Genomic DNA, 7,690 nt, shown 5'->3' on the forward strand with positions numbered 1-7,690 from the left:
ATAATAATTTGATTTTAAAATTCTTTCTCCAATATTTCTCCTGGTTTGAAGAATTCATATTATCTTCTCTCATTTATTTTTAATATTGGAAATAATTTGGAGAGAGAAATAATAAAATCAAACTGATCCTCTTTTCAATTTTGAAATAAATTCAAATATGAATTTTGTGAAACCTCCAACTCTCTACTTGGGTCCTTGAGTTGCTTAAGATTTCTAGGATCACAATAAAATGCAATAATAAATATGATATGCATATGATGATCTATGTATAACATCTAAATTGAAAATTGGGATGTTACATGGCTAAGATCAAAATTATATGTTGGAAAGATGACACTAATTCTGCGAACGGAAAGATTACTTCAATACGAATCCGATGCAGTTGGGTTCATCGGAAATAGAGGTACGGATAGAACGATATGATCGAAAGAAATTTGAATATGAATATGAACAATTTCGAAATTTGAAAGTCGCAAAAAGTTTATTTGGTTGATTCACTAGATAGGTGAAATCAAGACGAAAATATTGGCGTTGGTTTCGTCTAATTTGGATGAACGAGTAAAAAGTTATGGCTACTTTAAAAATCAGGATCAAGCTGTTTTACGAAAAAAAAGAGCTACGGCGAAAAGAATTCTAGTCTTAAAATGTAAATATATGGACTAATTTATAAATCTAATTATTCTACCGTACACTAGTCTAAAAATAATAAGCTATGAAAGTGTAAAAATATATGAAGAAAGATACCTTTATAAAATAGAAAAAATACGACTTCGAAGAGAGCAGACAACTTCCAGAAGTCCTGCTGGAGAGAAGAAATATATTTTCCTTTTGTGAAGCTAGTCAAACCAAAATATTGATTTAACCCGCAGTAGATGATTTTTGGATTCTATGGTTCTATATTTATAGGTGGAAGAGAGGCTTAGGGGTGAAAGGCTAGGCAATGTGGAACTAAATGTAAACGAAAAGAAAAGAAATAGAGGCGAAAAGAGAGGCGCTCGCATGGGCCTAAAAGTGTTCGGCCATCCACGTGCGCTGTAGTGTTTTTTCTAAACAAAATTTGGCCAAAGTGAAAAAAAGAAAAAAATGGCTGGCTGGGCCTGGCCCATGTAGGAGAGAAGAAAAAAATGATGGGGTGCCCGATGCTAGTATGCTGCACTCGTGGGCAACAGTTAGTTCCACGCGCACGCGTAATTTTTGTTTTTTAAATAGAAACAGAAAAGAAAAAAACAGAATAACAAAAATAAAAATAAAATTATACATAGGCATATTATAAATCAAAATTTTCAGAATAAGATTTCCTAAATGATGAACATATTTTCAGTGGCAAATAAATTCCACTTAAATTTAAATAAAGCGAACAATACTAGTGGTTCATCTAAAAACCAGATAAAAATATTTTAAAATACCAAAATGATTTCAACTCATTTTTTCTCTACTTTTCTACTGCAGGGAATCATTTTACCCTATTTTCTGTATATTTTATTTTTGGAGAAAAATAATTTGAATAAAAACCAAATAACTCCAAATTGAAAGTGGGTTTCCAAATAACTTCAAATGGACTTTCAATTTGATTCTTTGAAACTTCCAACTCTCTTTCTTAGCATTTGAAGAAGTCATTTTATATTCTCTCATGAAACTCATTGAGTTGCATAAAGTTTCCAAATTTGAAATATTTCCAAATGGAATTCAAATATTTTCAAAACCCTTTTCATTTGTTTAAATGGAAGAAGTCATATCATCTTCACTCTAGGGTTTTGTGATGAAATGAATATGAATTCATGGAGATCATTAATGCAAGGTGAAAGTTTAGGAAAGTCATTTCATTCCGTCTCATTCAACTTTCAAAAGGTTACAAATTTCACTCAATTCACACAAGCAACCACACCACAATCAAACAAACAATCAAAACTATTCAGTTAATATAACATTCCAAAATTTAGAGTTTTGGGATGTTACAGCAGTCTTCTCCTTCGGAGTAGCTACTTGAGGAGCTCCTTGCTCGGCAGTAGGGCCTTGATTTTCTTCAAATCAGTTTTGGGAATTTGTTCACCAGGCTTGGCCGTACTCACAGGAGCGTCAACGACCAAATCCTTCAGATTGATAGCTTGTGGATGAGGAGTTGTATCCACATGTTGTTGTGAAAGTGGTAGGTGGAGTTTTCCTGAGACTGATCTTCTTCGGTGGTTCTTTTGGAACTATAGCAACCCGAAGATCAGGCAGCACCATTGAAGTAGTGATATTCACTTGCTCGCTGAGAGTAGCAGCAAATTCATCCTTAGTGAGCGGAGGATCATCTTCATCCAAAGAATCACTTCTGTCTGATTCAGCTGTTCTCTTCTTCGGTGCACTCTTCTTCTTTGATGCAACAGAACTGGGATCATGCTTGCGTTTAGAGCAACCTTCAGATTTTCCTTCAGCCTTTTTCTTCATGACATATTCTTGAAGAAGGCGTCGGTTTTCCTCTTCATGAGCCTTTTTCTTTTCTTCCCTTTTTGCTTGCCTGATGGCATTCTTATAGCGCTTGGGAACCTCATCAGGATAACATGCATGTGTGCAAAGGGAAGACTGATGAGCATTTGGTGGTGGTGATGGTCTCTCCTAGGGATCAGTTGGTTTGAGGAGACCAATTTCTCAGCATTCACCCCATGGTGGATGAAATGCAAAGTTTTGTGCAAACCGAGGATGAACCAATTCATAATTGAACCATCTGCGCACCCAGTGGCATCGAATCCATTGTAGACGCTTATCTCTGTGATGCTTTGTTTCTCCAGGAGCAGTATTATAACGATCATGGGAGATGTATTCAGCAATGTTCGTATATGGTTGCCTGCCACCCTGCTTCTTCTTCGGAGCATCTTCTTATTGCTCGTTGGCATTTTGCTCGGTGTGTTTGCGTTTGCTAGTTCATGGGCCTACCACTGGGCCCTTAGCATTCAGAGCTTTTGATTCATCAGTTGTGCCCAAAATAACATCTTCTTCATCAGCCATGCTCACTAGTCGAGTAGAATCCTCAACTGACTGCACACCTATGAATAAGGATAGATGCGAGGGAAAATGGGGACATGGTTACGAATGCTCACACCGAAAGTTTTGCGAAATAAAACATTTTGAAGAAAAATTAGATGCAGACTTTGCGAAATCTTTCGAGTGAAAGAAATGTGTAGAACGAACTAGTAGGTTTGAAGAATATACTAGTTAACGTGCTAAGCATTCCATTTGTACGAGACATAATACAAACCCTAGATTTGAAATTTTTCGGATGTAACGAACAACTACAAACCACATCCGCACAAGATACCTACCAGTAAAGGTCTGATAAATGCGGTAAATACTTGTAATTTCTACCATGGATGAACTCAAACAAGATGGATGGAAGGGCGAGTTCAAACTGCACATACCCTAACTTGGTGATGTGCAGCAGCTATGGCGGTGCAGGAAGGAGGATGATCCGCGACGGCGTGGAATGACTCTGGTGACTTCTTTCCGGCAGCGAAGTGACAAAGAAGATTGATGGCGTCGAGCTCTCGGAGGAGTAGTGTCGTAGGGATTCGGAAAGAGATGGTGGCGAAAGGAAGAAGTGCATGAGGGAGTGGTGGCCATGCGGTATATATATGTAAGGAGGAATAACTGCATCGTGTTAATCTGATCGGATGGCTACGGTCGAAGGACTTTTGTGATTCAACGGTCTAGAAAGAACGGCAGTTGCTGAATACACTAAAAAAATACACTTCCGTGATGATACGTGTTTGTCAAAGTAGGTCACATTTTCTGTCATGCATGTACATCCATGACGATTTTATGATAGAATCAAGATAGTCATACCTGTGCTGTCATAGAAGTGTTCCATGACATTACCAAAATTATCATCACGGAAGTGTCCACTTCCATGACGATAAATCGCGCGTCATAGAAGTGCTTCCGTCAAGGGTGACCGACACGTGGCATCCACTGTAACAGCTCGCCATTAAGCTATCGGGTCCGGTTTTGGATCCGATAACCCGTTAACAGCCCCGACCAATGGGGATTTTCCACGTGCAAAATCATCATTGGCTAGGGGAAACACGTGTCGGCTCACCGTTAGGACAGATGTCATCCACTCATTAGACCGAAGGCGCCTATGATATGTCGACATGTGGCACGGCCCAACAGAGGCCCATTCCTGTGAAAAGGCCGGCCTATTTGACTTGGTCAAAAGGCGGCGGGCCGGCCCACGGAAAGCCTATTAACGGCATGTTCACATATAGCCCATTTACAAACCGCTAACCCAGGGCCCGTTACGACCTATCCGAATTAGGCTCAGTAGCGTCATCTGGGCCGTCCAATATGATTCTAGCCCATTTTAACTTCTGGCCCATGATGTATTTCGGCCCATATGAGGCCCTTTGTAACTCTTGGCCCATTAACGACCCATGGTGAAGCTGGCCCATAATGAATAGTGTATCACTTTATACCCATTAACGGCCCATTATTCCATTGGGCCGTTTCCAGCCCATGTTATCTCTCGACCTTCTCAGGGCCCATTTATTCTTGGGCTCATTTCTAGCATTCGATTACTTACGGCCCATTGCTGTAATTTTCTGCTTGTGGCCCAAATCCAGCCCATGGTTACAGTCGGCCCGTTTGTGGCCTGTTAATACGTTGGGCCATTTTCATACCGTCATCAAATACGACCGATTAACGACGGCCCGTTATGGTAGGCCCATGAACGGACGATTCCAACTCTAGCCTGTTTATGGCCAAAATGTGGTCTGTTATTGGCCCATGTTTGGCCAATCGATCATACGGCCCATAGAAGGCCCATTGATAATATGGCTCGTAGAAGGCCCATTGTGTCTATGGACCATAGAAGGCCCATTGTTTCTACACCCCGTAGAAGGCCCATTGTTTCTACAGCCCGTAGAAGGCCCATTGTTTCTACGCCCCGTAGAAGGCCCATTGTTTCTACGGCCCTTAGGAGGCCCAGTGTCACTATAGTAAATATATAGCCCATGGTTATTATGGCCTAGCTTTAAAAAATAGGTTATTGCGACCACTGGCAAACCGCGAAAAAATAACTACACTCACTACAAGCAAACAAATAAACAAGAAAACAAGGAAATAAATAAGCAAGCAACTTACGCCAGGCTATCACGGCTATTACACATATTACATCCACTGGGCATCAAAATTCACCACCAGTGCAAATATAGGGAACAAAGCAGCATATCATATACATAGGTTATCAAAGTTGGCGACCAGTGCAAATAAACGCCGCAGCAAAACAAGTCTAGAACTGAAACCACTTCAGAAGATCTCAAGAAACAATATCCTAGGTACCCATAATGCTGGCAAGATGCTTAGCAAGCTTATTAACTTTCTCTTATTCGGCGCTTAAATCCTCCAGCGCTTGCTGTCGCACCAGAAAGTATGCATCTGAATTCTCCAAGGACTTCCTCGGTCCTTTAGCTTGCGATCGCAGCACATCTAATCGATGTCATTCAACTTGAAGTTGAGACTCAAGAAAACGAGCTGGTTCAGGCAGCGAGTTCGGAGAGCTTGTGGCAGCAGTAGTGGCCAGTAACTCGAACACTACATCAAGACAAGACTTTTGGGTTCTCTCACTGTCGTCAAGATAGTTTTTATCATCTTTCTTGGAGACCAACAGGGATGTCTCACTATCTTGAACATTATCTGCATTACTTCCTTTACCATTTCATAACAGGGTATTGTTCTCCAATATTTTGTCCGCATTCTAAAAGAGAAACAATCTGACACATCACATGTTTACCATGTTGTATATGAAACTCATTTTGGTAAATCAGTTTAGTAGTAAAGTGGACATGATAACAGCATGAAACAAACATATATCTATGTACCATGGTCACTTTATGGTCTATATCATTCTAGATTTTGTTGCCAAATCAAGATAGACACACAGTTCAAATAATATTTGTTCAAGACAAAGCAGAATAGATAGAATATAAGTGTGGGGAACTATAGAGCAATAACAACACTTGTAATGTGCATGACATGAGAACATAACGGTTTATTCAATTGAAACTGAAATCAGCATAGAGCAAGTTACAACAGAAAACCAGTAAAAGAAATAGGTTTAGAACATACCTGTTGCGCCATTGGAGTTTCAGTTCCATCCTTCAAATTTGAAAATAGTTGGTATGTGTGAATACAGTGATGCAAGAGTAAAGGAGTATGAACCATAGCTACAGGACCTTACCTGAGAACAAATCTTCTTCTCCTTTAAGCATTGAGTTGGGATTCAGAGTGGTGGTCCTTGTGCTTTGGGCACTGCAGTTACCTTACTAACTGCTCGTGTTTGGGTGCTCTGTGGTGGAGACGGTGTTGTGTCAACTGGAACTGGGTTACTATCTGCTGGAGTTGGGGTTAGAAGGGGTGTAGCTGGTTCTGTGTCCAACTGGGTAGGGGTACAATCTGCGAGAGTCTAGGTTATGTGTGGTGGGGCTGGTTCTTGGGCAAGTACAGCTGTGGTTCTATCTGCATCAACTGGTAGCACTATCTTTTCTGAAGACCATGTTGTTACTCCCTTAGATACTACCATCACCCTCTCCAATTCAAATGGCTGATTAACAAGAAAAGTAATTGAAAGTACATACATTGTATGATAGACAGGTGCAATGGATAGTGGGAATAAAAGAGGGCATGAAGTAATTCACATTTATGTTGTCTAACAAAACAGGATAGCATGACACAATTTCACATATATGATGGATAACTAAACATGATAGCATGACACAATTTCACATTATGATGGCTAACTAAGAAAGATGGAAAGACATAGTTCAAAATATGATGACTATGTAAATAGGATGACATGATATAACTATATAATCTGTTTATTAAATAGGTTGGCATGCCATAATTCACATACATGCCGCCTATGGAAACATGATAGCATGATATAATTCACGGATAAAAATGACATAATTCAAAATATGATGACTGTAAACACTAAACATGATGAGATGATATAACTATATGATGTCTTTATTAAATGGGTGGCCATGCCATAATTCAGATAGATGCTGTGTATGTAAACATGATGGCATGATATAATTCAAATATATGATTTATATAGTAAGCAAGTAAGCAGATGACAATCCATATATGATGTGAAAACTAAGCAATGCAAGACAACATGCATGACATGGGTAATATAACTCTGCCAAGTTTGAGCATAGACCTCAGGGGGGAAATAGGACTGGTCATCAGTCTCTGAATCCTCCTCTGAGGAGCTCTCTGTAAGCAGCAAGATGTCTGCTTCAGCAGGTAGCATTGTCTTCTCTGAATACCTTGTTTGCACTCTAGATACTTCCATAACCGCTTCAAATGGCTGATGTACAGGAAGAGTAGTTGAATATACAAACGTTGTCGACAAATGGAACACGCAATACAAAAAAATGATAGCATGATATAATTCACATACATGATGATTGGCTAAACAACATGGCATTGCATAATTCACATATATAATGCCTTTGCAACAAGATATCATTGCATAATTCACATATATAATGTCTTGGAACAAGATGGCAATGCATAATTCACACATATGGTAATTAGACACTAAACAGGTGGCATTCACACAAAGCATGTCTAAACTAATCAAATGACATAGCAATGCAAGACACCATACGCACGATATGAGCAACATATCCCTGCCAAGTTAGAGCAT

Source organism: Triticum aestivum, chromosome 5B (assembly GCF_018294505.1).
Source record: "Triticum aestivum cultivar Chinese Spring chromosome 5B, IWGSC CS RefSeq v2.1, whole genome shotgun sequence".
Lineage (NCBI taxonomy): Eukaryota > Viridiplantae > Streptophyta > Magnoliopsida > Poales > Poaceae > Triticum > Triticum aestivum.